Raw genomic sequence first — 13,167 nt, 5'->3', positions numbered from 1 at the left:
TGTAAATGAAGTGCCACAGCAACATAAACAACGACCTCGAAACCCACCAAGCCACAGCTCAGGGTGGCTCTGGGGACAACAATAACATTTTACATGTCTACATAATCGGAACAAACTGTTAAGACGACCCCTATAACTGCCAACTCACCTGAACCAGAGGGAACGCTGTGCAATCAGTTCACCTGCCAACCCGAGTGGGTGAAACAAGCCAAGAAAAAACACACATGGCACCCACCTACTTTAGGTTAAGACAAAGCTCCTACCTGAGATCGTTTACAAGAAGTGATCTGCACAGCAAAAAGGTGGTGTCATGTAAGGCTGCTCTGTATTACTAAAAGAACTAAGCTTAAAATAGCAGAAATCCTGGTATGAAAAGAAAGGCGTCGGCAGAAGAGACGGCTATGCCACTACACACCTCGATGAAGTCCTCGTACATGAGATTTTAATGTTATTGCTTACCACGTTTTCTTAGAAAACAAGGTTAATCTGATTAACTTGAAATGTCTGCATGTACCCAGATTTCTGCCTTTCCTCTCATGACACTTAAATAACAAATGTGACAGAGGGACAGGGGTCTCAATGACATTAAGATCCTACAGGTGTTGTACTAGGATGCTTGTTTTCACAAGGAAAAGAAATCTAAACATCACTGTCTCCACTGAAAGAAACATTACTGCAGGTATTGCAGAGAATCCAGAACACATAAGAAAGGAAAAAGAGGAAGGGGAGGCAGAGGAAGAAAGAGACCCTGGGACCAGGGCTTCCTCAGCCCTGTGACTCCCAGGCTTTATGCGCACAGTTCCCAGTGACCTGCTCCTCTGTGGCGTCTGTGGGTGATGATCCAATGCCAGTGAAAAAATAAAGCAGAAAACTACCCCTCAGACTTATCGCTCTCCATCTTCACGATGCTTTACAGCCTCCACCCAGGACTCTGTAACTACTGCGCAGCTTTTGCGTTAGTTAAAATACACTCATTTCCCAGAGTGGCGGAGGGTTACCTGGAGAGCCCCAACTGATCGGCAGAAGATCCTGCTCCAGCCTACGCTCACACCCTCCTTCCTCACTGGGGGAACATTTAAAATATTCAAACAAGTGATCCTCCTAAGAGATACCCTATTAAGAATGCAGAATAGAATTCATGTTATAATGCTCCAATTCTACAGACAAGCCTTTGCTAAGTACACTTAAAAAAACACAATCTCACCCGTAAGACAGGAGCTTAATTATAACACCACCACAATAATAAAAGACTTCTCCCGTGATCACCATCAATCCACAAAGGTTGTCAGCAAAAGTCCAGGAAAAAGAAGGAAAAATCAACACGGATGCAGAGTGAACGCAAAACGTGTGTCTTACCTTGTTTGTTAAACATATTATGTTCAACATACATATTATGTTTAACAAACATATTAAACATATTATTGTTTAACATATTATGTTTAACAGCATCAAAACCATTTTAAAATCAAATGAGCAACATCTCGATGCTTCTTTTGTAGGCTTTATTGATAAAAAGAAAACTGAGCAGTGGAAAGATCTATGGATTAAAGTGAGTAGAAATATATAATTACATGACAAGTAGTGTGACACTGATGGTACAGCTTTTAAAATAGTGAGATAACAATACATAATTAACATAAAAACAAAACAATCAACTCCCAGCCCTTCACTTCATCCCTGACTTTTCAAAAAGTAATCTTGAGAGGTGGGGAAGAAGGACCCTAAAAGCCTTAGAAATAAACAACACCCACCCGAAGTTTAAACCTATGACCTAAAAACTGCTGCCTACTTCTCAAAACCACAAGGAAACGGGCACAAAGTCAGGTCCACTACCAGCAGCAACACTGCTGCCCAAGCTACCAAAACAAAGACGACACACAGAATCTGCTAATCATCAGGCAAGATGAGTCAGATGGGCAGCACAAAAGAACGATGCTGTAGTTCCAGCAAACATTTGTAACTCACACACGCCACACGGCTTTAATTCAGTGGTCGGTCTAGAGGATACAGAAACACACACTTATAAAATTAAGAAATCAAATCTGAAGACTGTTCTGTAACGCAAAGACTGCCACATTGATCCCGGGACAAGGGATGTAAGGCAAGCTCTGTGGTTTTAGGTATTGAAAGCTCTCTCCTCAAAACGCCCCTAGGTAAACACTGGTCAGGTTTCAGTTTCTCCCGCGCTCAGAGGACACTTCAGTGAGTTTAACGTGAGTCACTTCACTGTCAACGCGCTCACGTAATTAAGCTGCCATGTGTCCAAGGGCATCACTTGCAAGACAATTCCTTAAGTCGAGCCAGCGCAGAGTGACCGTATTGATGTCTGCATCGCCGCACGATTTCATGCCACGGCCACGCTTCACAAGTGGAAGCACATTAATGATGTTAAAGCGACTGCAGAGCGAATTCAAAACACAAGCGGGACAGAAAAGCTAAGATCTAGAGCTGTGACTGGTCTGCCATGAAACAACAAAAATACCCTGTAATGCGTTACCAAAACATCCCATGACAAACATGTTTTTGCACTACTCTTTAACATCTTCCTCCTGAGGCAGTGAAAGAGTTCCCAGAAAATAAAGATCACACCATGAAAACCGTATCAGTCATCTTACACTTAACCCACCTTTCTTTTGCACACAGCGACTGCTCAGGACATCTGCCAGGTCTACAATCAGATAAGATAATTCAATACCAGCAAATTAATAGCAGAGGGGAAAAAAACTGCAAAGGGAAAAACCACACAGATCAATAATGACTAAGATCTGCCACAGTTTCTCAGCTATCTATCTTGCTCTGCTGTCTCCCGTGGAGAACGTGCACACCAGCGAGAACTTAACAGGACGCTTCAGTCTTCCCAAGTAACTGCTCAGCAGAGAAACAGCAGACACAGCAAAGCCCTTCTCCCAACACTTCCATGAAAAGCCTTAGGTATGAGTTGTAAAAAAAAAAAGGCAGAGTTAGATCTATGGTTTTTACTTTGTTTTCTGTCTTGTCCAGAAGCATCTTCCCCTTTCTCCACTAACACAGGTTCTGGGAAGAAGCAGATTTCATTCTCATCCTTCAATCACAACAACAATTCACAAACCAAAAGTAAAAGAGGAAACGGCTGAACTGAAGGCAGGAAACCCACTGAGTCTTCTTCCTTGAAATGATCTTTTAGATAAGAAATACTTTTTCACTCTATTTTAATTGCAAAATCCAGGTCAGGAGTACCTACCACACAGGAAACTTATTTTTCAGTTAATTGATCTATTTTCTAGTGGGAGGTGTGCCCATGGCAGGGGGGTTGGAACTGGATGATCTTTAAGGTCCCTTCCAACCCAAACTATTCTACGATTCTATAACTCTACGATTCCACGATTTTCACTCTGACATCGGTTTACTTTGCTCAAAAAGCTGACTGTTTTTAACCAGCAATCTCAGACCTCGGCCAGACCAGGAACCCATCCTGCTGGGTGCTGTAGCCGCTACAAGCGACAGCCCCTGCTCCAGTAAGAACAAGACTAGTTCCCATTAACAACTTTTTCCTCTTACAAATCAGATGTTTCTGAGCAGTTCACACACCTCATAAACCTTAACTTGCAAACCAACGCTCTTTCTGAAGTTACCAGATGGGCCATCGCTTTCTGGCATCACTTCTGCCTGGTACACCTTATATTGTGCCGTACAGAAATGTTTGCTACGGTAACCTCGCGGGCTCCCGGCTGCAGCCTTCTCCCAGGAAGGAAGAAGCAGCAAAAGAACAGCAAGGTAGGCCTTTTCTTTGGCTGTAAAAGCGCTCCCACCAGCATCCCGCCCTCAGAGCGAGTAAAACCATCAGGCACCAAGGCTACCACGGAAAACCATAAGCTGAGGCTGCCCCATCCTTGGAAACACTCAAGGCCAGGTTGGACGGGGCTCGGAGCAACCTGACGGAGTCGAAGATGCTCCTGCGGGGAGGGACTGGATGGGCTTCATGGTCCCTTCCAACCCAAACCATTCCACAATTCTATGATAACGGCAACCAGTTTCTCCAAAGCCGATATAACTGTTCTGCTCAACCACAAAACGACTGTGAAAGGGGCATCGCTGCCTATTTCGGGATAAAGAAGAGCCTCGTGGAACCGGACTTAAAAATTCACCATCAGCCCCCGCCTTGTTTTCCTCCTTTCACCATTTCCACTGCGGGGGGGGGGGGGAAACAAGTTCGCAAACGCCACAGCCGGAAAACTCGCCCGGTGCGTCCCAACCGGGCGATGAACCACCGGGCAGAGCCGCTGCCCCCCCCCCGAGCTGCCATCCCGGGCATCCCCGGGGCCTCCCCCGGGGCCCGTTCCCCCACATCCCACGCTCCCGTCCCGGGACATCGCCGGTGCCCGTTCCTCCCTCCCCAGTGCCCGTTCCTCCCCATGCGACGCTCCCGTCCCGGGGCATTCCCGGTGCCCGCTCCTCCCCACCCGAAGCCGCCGTCCCGGGACACTCAAAGTGCCGGTTCCTCACCGTGGCGCCGGTTTCTCTCCCCGAATCCGCCGCCCCGGGGCACCCCCGGTGCCGGTTCGCGGTCCCCGCGGCCGCGGGCGCTCCCCGAGACAAAGGCTGCGGGCCGGGAGGGCGCACGGGGCTCCGCGCCGCGGCCGAGGGAGCGCCGCCCGCACCCGGGGGGACGCGGAACGGGCTTTAAAGGCCCCTTTTTCACCGCTATTTTGAGGGGGGGCAGAGAGGCGCTCGGGGGGCATCGCCGCCACCCGCGGGCGGGCGACGGGACCGGCCGGGAGCGCACGAAGTTCCCGCGGGCGAGGGGCGGGCGCGTCCCGGGGCTCGGGGGGGGCGGAAGCACCTCGGGGCTAAGGGAGGGGGGGGAAGCGTCCCGGGGCTAACGGGGCTGGAGCATCCCGGGGCTGGGGGGGGGGCGGCATCCCGGAGCGGGAGCATCCCGGGGCTCGGGGGAGCGGTCCAGGGGCTGAGGACGGCAGCATCCCGGGCTAGACGCATCCCGGCGCGGGAGCATCCTCGGCGCTGGGGCGCACCCCGGGGGCAGGGGTGGCGGAGCCGTCCGGGAGGGGCAACTTCAGCCCGGGACCCCCGGCGGTGCCCCTAGCGGGTGCGCGCAGAGTTGCGCGCGGGCAGTCGCACGGAGCCGCCCCGCGCATCGCTCGCCGCCGGCCGCGGGAGAAGGCGCGCTCCCCCCCGCGCTGCCGCCGCCTCCCCGCCGCGCTCCGCCTGCTTCTTCCCCCCTCCTCCTCCTCCTCCTCCTCCTCCTCCTCCTTTTTCCCTCCCTCGCCGCCTTTTTCCCGCATCCAAACTTCGGGAGCCCGGAAAAACCCTCCCTCCCCGTCGCCGCGCCGGCAAAACGCTGGCGGGCGCCGCGCGGGGCCGCGCTCCGCCGGTACCGGGCGGGGCCGCCCCCAGCCTCACCTGCGGCGAGTTTTGCCAGGCGCCGCGCGGGCGGCGGGGCTCGGGCTGCCCGGCGCTCCGCTCGCCGCCTCATTCCAATATGGCACGGCCGGCACAGCGCATGCGCCCGCCGCCCCTCCGCCCCTCCGCCCTCCCCTCCCCGCGCCGCTTTTCGGGCGCTCCGGCTCCGCGGGCGCTCCCCGGCCGCCGCCCCGGCCCCCCGGCACCTGCCCCGCGCCCCGCCCCGAGCCGAGCCGCCGCTCCGCCGCCCGCGAGCCCACAGGATGCGGCCCCGGTCAGCCGGTCCCTCACCCAGCCCCGCGCCCCGCCGAGGATGCGGCCCCGTCTCCGCGCCCCGCCCGAGGATGCCGTCCCCGTCAATCGGTCCCGTCTGCGCCCCCCGTGTCCCGGCCGAGGATGCGGCCCCCGTCAACCGCTCCCGTCTCCGCACCCCTCCCGCGCCTTCCCGAGGATGCAGCCCCCGTCGGAGATAAACGGCCCCGTGTCCAACCCCCCGCGCCCCGACAGGCGGCGATCCCCGTTAACCGGCCCCGTCTGCACCCCCGTGTCCCGGCCAAGGATGCGATCCCCGTTAACCGGTCCCTTATCCATCCCCCGTGCCCCGAGATCGCTCGGGCTCCAGCGCCCACCGGCCCCGGTGCAACCGCGCTGGGCGAGCGGCGACACCGCTGTGTCCCCTCCCTTCCCCGCGCGTGTCCCTCCCGCACGGAGTCCCGGGCACTCGACCGGGGAGCAGACGGCGCCGGGGGGGGTGGGGAGGGCGTGTCTGTGTCCCTCCCCGGTGCCCGTCCGTCCCTCCCGGTGTCTGTCCGCCCCTCCCCGGTGTCTGTCCGTCCCTCCCGGTGTCTGTCCGTCCCTCCCCGGGGCAGCCAGCGGGGCCGGCGCGGGGGTGCAAGGGGAGCCCCGCGGTTCCCCGGGGCCGCTCTCCCGGGCGGCGGGGCCGGTGGCGGGTCCTGCCCCGCTCGGACAGCGGTTGCGACCGACCGGGAACGCGCGAGGAGGAGCGGAACGAGCCGGAACGTGCGAAGCAGAGACGCGCCGAGACATCGAGAGAGCGAGCGGCGCCGGGCGGGAGGAGCGGGAGGAGCGGGAGGAGCGAGCGCACCCAGCGCGGACACCGCGGACCGCGACCCGCACCGCGGCGACTGTGCTCTCCGCGCCGAGAAACCCCCGCGGGGCTGCAGTGAAAAAGCGGAGCCGCTTCCCCCGACGCACGGACGGCGCTGCCCGAGGGCTGCAAAGATCCTCCCCGCGGTCCTTTATCCCGCTAGGGCGAGCTCCGCCGTTCCCTCTCCGGTAAGGCGAGCCCCGGGCTCTCCCCGCCGTTCCCTCTCTCCGGTAAGGCGAGCCCCGGGCTCTCCCCGCCGTTCCCTCTCTCCGGTAAGGCGAGCCCCGGGCTCTCCCCCGCCGTTCCCTCTCTCCGGTAAGGCGAGCCCCGGGCTCTCCCCCGCCGTTCCCTCTCCGGTGAGTCGGTCCCCGCCGCCGTGGCATCCGCTAGAGGGGGGTCTCGCCACGGCGATGCGGGAGTCCCGCGCTCCCGCAGCTCCGCGGCTGCTCCCGATACCGAAAACACCGGCGAATAAAAACTCCCTAAGATTCGTTTTTGGAGTTTGAGAAAGCGAGCGTCCTTCCCCGGGCCGGGCAGCCCCGGGCTGCGATCCCATCCCTCGTGCGCAGCCGGAGCAGCGCCGGCACAGGAGGCGTTTCCCACTCACGTGCACCTGGATATATTTCTCCCAGAAATCTTATGCATTTTCTATCACTTCCCAAGCCTCATTTTAATGTTATTACGAACTTCGCAACAGTCGAGACTCTTGCTAATTCGGAGCTGCCTCCGGTTCCGTCCGACCCTGCCTTGGAGACAGAAAGAAAACTCCGAACAGAGGGGATCGCCGAAGATGCATCTGCTCAGCACAGACCACATCGAGCACAACGCGTTTGCATTTTCAAAGGATGAACAGTGTCTGGAAAAACACAGTTTTAAAGAAAACATGCTCTCAGGGAAAGAAAACGCTCTCAGAGGGATATTCTGTCCAACTTTCAAAGAACACAGTTACTGAGATGCAACTGAACTCAAACTATTCCACTTTTTTGCAATACTTCTTGTGGCACTCGGATTCAGCTGCCCGTGCTCCGCCTGAGGATCCCAGCGGGATCACGGAGCTCCCGGCCTCCGCGGGCCCTGAGGAACGCCCCGCATCCACCGCCAGCGGCAGAAGGCAACCCCGTCCCAACGCAACTCCGAGGAACTCGGGGCTTGGTCTGCAAAAGCCCCAAAGGGCAGAGTGCGACAGGGAGGAGCCCACAAAAGGCAGAAGAACCCAAAGCCCTCAGAGCAAGACAAGCGCCCTTTCAAAGGTTCAGCCCAGCCGCTGGTACGTGGGAAGACAAATAGCGTGGAAAAAGAAACATAATCCACACAGTCCAATCCGTGAAACACCCAAAAGGTCCGGTTTGCCACTGCTCGCTGACTTCTATGTCCTTTTAATTGCCAGCTGCAGAAGGGTGGCTGTTCATAAGACCTCAGCCCGCCAGCTCCAGGACATGCTAGCTGTGTGGCACCTGTGGTGACCTGGAAGAGGTTAAAAAGGCACCAAAAGGAAGTTAAATCTTCTTTTCTGGACCGCCCAATGTGTTAGCAAACCTCCTGTAACACAGGGCTAACACACCACAACGCACATTTCACCAAATGAGGATCAAATGTTGTTATATCCCTTTTGTGGGAATGGCAATACACGAGACACCCAACACCGGTTTGCTGTGTGGTTTGGAGGATAACTGGATGCCTGCACTGCCCACAAGCACCCTGCCCTCAGCCAGCCTGGCTGCCTTCCTTCTATCATCAAGGCTTTTCTAGCATTCCTGCTTCTGAAACGAGAAGCTTTCTAATTTCCAGTCTAAATGTACTCACTACCAATTTACAGCCATTTGTTCTTCACCAACATTACCCTTCAAATAAAATAATTTTGCCTTTCTGATATTTACCTAAAACGTCCCTATAAATAGCAATTAGATCATCATCTCTCAGTCTTTCTGCTGTGTTTTTAATCTTCTCTCTAAATAGGTTTTCCACTCTTCCAGCGTCCTCTATACCTTCTGCCCTGTGTGCACTGTTCTAAACAAGGTCTTAACGACCGCCTTGTTCTATGATATTAATACTTTGCTGTCTACTGAAAATACCTCACTCGATGCATCCCAGAATACATTAGCATTTTTAAGACCACATTACAGTGGCATCATAGCCATCCTACAACCAATAATGTACCTGGATTCCTCTCCTCGTAATCTCACATTTGATGAACCTCTGAGCTTACTCACACTTATTCTAATTAATCTTTAAGTGCATGACTTCTTGCTATTATATTCCATCCCGTTTCTGGTACTCCCAGCAATAGATCATCTTCAGCAATTGTGCTGTGCGGCTTAAGAAGATACTGTGCCTTAAAAATTGCATCTTGTCCTATTTTTAAGATTATTTACCATCCAGCCTGCTGAGAGGTTTCCCTCTTCCACGGCAGCTCACTCTCTGCAGCCCATCCTGGCCATGGCAGAGAGGTGGCAAACACGGTCTTCTGCGAAGCAGCCCAAATCCCGAGCCTCTCCCAAACTCCCTGGCTCAAGGCTACCCATGGTTTTCTCGGAGGCTCCATTTCTTTGACCAGATGTGCTGTCGGCAACATGTTCATCTCCAAGGACCATGACGGTTCACCTGTTTTCTTACAGCCTTTTCCTATCTCTTGGCTCTCGTCTTTGTTCTGGTGCAGACCACGATAGACCATTTCTTCTACAAAATTAAACCCGAACGCTTGGCACAAAATAAGCCACGTGTCTTTCAGCATCATCATCAGCCTAATCATTAAAACGATGTAAACGTTTACATTGAGGGACTAAAGAGGAGTTCTACCTTTTCTCTAAGTCCTCGGTGTTTGACTCTGTAACTCTCACACACACTGAGTTACTGAGTCAAACATTGAGGACTCACGCTGTCCTTTCCTTCTGTTGTTCCCTTACAGAACCTTTTCCAAGCTCAGTTTTCAAGCTGTGTGAGCAGCATTAGATAATCAGTACGCAGGTGTAAGTGCCAGCCAGTCGTTCGCTAAGCAGGATTTTCTGCTCCTTTCAGTGAAGCATTCAGCTCGGCTTTGTTTTGCTGCTTTAATTGGGACCACACTCGTACGGACTGCAAGCGCCAAGAAATCCCTCTGGCTGCACAGAACCCTTGAGTGCACAGACCCCAGGCTCAAAGCGTGCACCCTTGTGCTGAGAACACGACTGGCGTGGGATGGCAGTCCTGTGCTTGTACTCAAATGTAACTCCTGGAACAGAGCATTCCCCATCAGTCAAATGGGCATAATTCAGTGACAGGAACATTGCGAGTGTTTGTGCGAACAAAACACAGAGGCGATTGCTTTTTGCCACATACCAGCCTTGCTGGAATTACTCTTTGTATCTTATGTGGGGAATCCAAGAGTGCTTCTGAAATCCTGGGACCCCTCATGACCCTCATCTGCAATCCAACCTCTTAACAGAGCAAAAGTTTGTGAAGGAAAGAAGGGCATGGCAAGAGCCTCAGGGCAAACCAGCGAAGCCCAAGGTGCCCAAAGGAGAGCTGAGACCAAGCCGAGTTCATCCCACTCTCTGTTCCGCAGGGAGCTCAGCGCTGTGGTTTGAACTCATTAAGTTTCCCCTAACTATAAGGACCTCCTCAGCAAATACAGTCAATGTTTAACTGTCAGCTTAGAACTGCATGTCTTACTCCAAAATACGTAGTGTTTTCCTACAGTGCTAAAGAACAAAATTTGCCAGAGACTTTTTACCATTCCCTGCTCTCCACAGTTCCCATAGGCACCAGCGTTCAGCTTGTACTTTTGTGATAACAACCAGGACATGTGTTGAAGTATGTGCAGTTGCCATTTCTGTGGTCAATGAGTCAGACTAACTCTAACCCAGAAGATAACCTCCTGTGTGTGACTGAGTGGCATCCCTGGACTTCTGCTTTGCTGTTCCTGTTTTCAGACTTTGCTTAGTCTGAATATTACATCAGTTTTAGGGTTGGCGAAAGGATCAGCTGACAGCCCTGTGAAAGACAATCTGTTCATCGCCAAAGGAACCATAACTCGGGCACAAGGAGAGAGCCGCTCTGACGGCTCCCTTTGCTGGTGCAGAAGCATGCTGATGGCACGCAAGGCAAGCACAGTTCAGACCATCCAACCCCTTCAGTGGCCTCATTAAAGATGCTCCTGCCGTTAGCAGCACGGCCAGATGTGCCAGCAGCTTACGGTGTGGAGATCGGGGATGGGAAGAGTTATTGAGGCAACCCTGCCCTTTGTTTCAAATATTCAAACCAGATCTCTTTAATAGGCATTTTGCTGTCGTGCAGTCAGATTCAGCCGTAGGATGGAAGGAAGAAAAAGATCCAAGTGGTTTGCTCCATACTTTGCCTCCCCCATCTGCCCCTTTTCAGGGTCTGAGACTCCAGGCTCGGCACAAGGAGGCTTCAGTGCCCACGTAGCTCCCTTCTCAGTCATTTGAAGTAAGTAACGAAAGAAGGCTACAGGGCCTTTAGTTAGACGCTCAGCTGGGAGCAGCAGCAGCAGAAAGCATCTGTAAACTGGTCTCCACAGTGTGAGACACCCACCTTCCACCTTCTCTCCCGTTCAGCTTCTAGGCACGCTCTCTCATGCTTGACTGCTTTTTCCACCCACATTTTTGCTTCTTTCTCATTCCACCTGGCTGCTATACACCCAATTTTTATTATTTCCTGTTAATATCTATTGTACCTCACTTGGGTGGTTTGGTTTATTTCACACTACAGGTTAATTCCCAACATTGTAAGGAAAACAAGGTCATGAAAGAAACCTGCTTTGGAAGTTGTTTCCTTCAAACACGGGCTGCATGCTGACAGGCAGTAGGCTTTGCTACTGGTCAAAGGCAAAGTATTCTGCAGCAATGTGAGCTGCTGCTTTTAAAGTTGTGCAGGTCGAAGATGAGCACATCACCCAAGCACTGCACAAACACCGCCACGTATTTCAGAGCTATAAGGGAGAGAGGAGCTAGTTCCCTAACGAGTGTGAACTGCTACCAAATGCCTACGGACTGCAGGAAGGGATATAAAGATGCTCTTGGACACAGCAGCACAAACTCTGTGTGCAGAGCAGGGCTGGCGGCTGTGCAGCAAAGCATTACAAACTGACCAAAAAGGGCCAACAGCATCAAGAAGTTTTATTCAACCCCTTCGGCAGCCACTCACAAGGTATGGCTGAGGCTGTGTTGCTCTCACATTAGAAGGAACCTATTTGCATGAAATTAAAGGTTATTAGTTAATGAAGAAAATATTAAATCGTGTTTTTTTTCCCTCTAAGAACAGTATGTTACAGAAAAGTTTTGTTTCATTTTCTCATAAAGTCAGGCTTCCTGGAGCAGAAGGATAGATCCGTACTCTAATATGACAATCACATTGCATTTCTCATTAGCTCGAGTTTGCTTTCTTGATTTATTTTTAATTATAGACTGATTAAACAGGGTTGGATTTCACTGAGTGATGTTGTCTTTGGACTTCTATGAAGTTTATAATTCCTGCGGTTTCTGTGAGGCTTTCAGTCAAAAAGCGATGTTAGCACAACAGGCAAAGGAAGGGAAGGGGTGTATTCTAGTCCGTGTGTCAGTGTTTACATTTTTTCCCATGGCATCAAGAGGATGAGAACGTTCCAGAGGAGAAGAAGGAATTTCCTATCACCTTGTCCCAGCACAGTTTTTGTAGTCAGTGCCTGTATGATTCTAGTAGAGGACTGAAATACTGTTTCATACTGTTCGGGCTTGTGGGAGGCAGCACGCGCCAACATTGGGACGCCGCTGCTTTTTCGCGGCCCTCATGGCTTTTGCATTCCTGCAGCACGGCCCATCTCAGTGTGCAAGCTGATCAACGTTGGCTTCAAAGCGAATGAGATCCAGGCCAAACAAACTCAGAATAAAAAATGAAATAGAGGGAAAGCAAGCACAGTCACAAAATAGTGAAAAGTTGAGTATATAAATACTCTGTGTAGAAGACACAAGAACTAGAATATTCACCTCTATAGGAAAGCAAAGCCCCTCTATTTCTGTATTTCTGTTTATACCAACTTTGCTCTTTTATTCTTCTCCTCTTAACATTTCTAACCACTTTTCAGCTTCTCATACAATTCAATTTAACATCTGTACAAGATAGTTACCGTCAACAGCCAATGCTGAAGTACCTTCGACTCCAGTAAGGGCATACCCTTGCCGAGATTAACTTTGAAATACTGCCCATATTGTCAGTGTTTCCTTGTATTTGACTATGATCTTGCCACTACTGATTAGGAAGTATTGGCAGGAGGAGATGAAGATAGTGTTTTGGGTTTTTTTTGTTAGAGATAGAGATGGAAAAGAGAGGCACACAACATACTTTTTAATGATAAGGTTTAGATACCACAATGAGACTGTGCAAAACCAATATTGTCATTTACCTAAGAACAAATACCCAATCTTATTTGTTTCACTTTATGTGCGAAGTGGTTTTTCCTCCCAGATTAGAAATGTTTATGTAGTTTTGGAAAATCCTGATCAGCCCAAGCACAGAAAGCTAAATTGGGAAGACAGATGATAAACAGCAGCAAAGCAGTCCATCTCGTTTCATTATGCAAGCCAAATGAAACACAGAAATTAAACCAAGAGCGGGAAAACAGCTAAGACTTAAAACTGTGTTGGGAATACTCCAAAGACTCATTAACAGATGAAAAAGTATGATTATCT

The 13,167-nt window shown here is 51.8% G+C and overlaps 1 protein-coding gene across 8 annotated transcripts in view; it reads right to left on the bottom strand.

Moving 5' to 3' along the window:
• SFMBT1 (Scm like with four mbt domains 1) overlaps nt 1-13,167 on the bottom strand; it is a 96,383-nt gene that overhangs the window by 58,047 nt on the left and 25,169 nt on the right. Inside the window, exon 1 of one of the 8 annotated variants that reach the window (XM_054076787.1) lies at nt 5,398-5,488. The exons of 6 other annotated variants lie outside the window; for them this stretch is intronic. The gene's annotated coding sequence lies outside the window, so the exon portion shown is untranslated. Of the gene's footprint in view, nt 1-5,397; nt 5,489-13,167 lie in introns of those variants that run through there. One more of the 8 variants, XM_054076783.1, reaches the window with a different exon arrangement.

The sequence above is a fragment of the Cuculus canorus genome, chromosome 11, assembly GCF_017976375.1.
Source record: "Cuculus canorus isolate bCucCan1 chromosome 11, bCucCan1.pri, whole genome shotgun sequence".
Lineage (NCBI taxonomy): Eukaryota > Metazoa > Chordata > Aves > Cuculiformes > Cuculidae > Cuculus > Cuculus canorus.
This window is presented reverse-complemented; position numbering and strand designations above follow the sequence as displayed.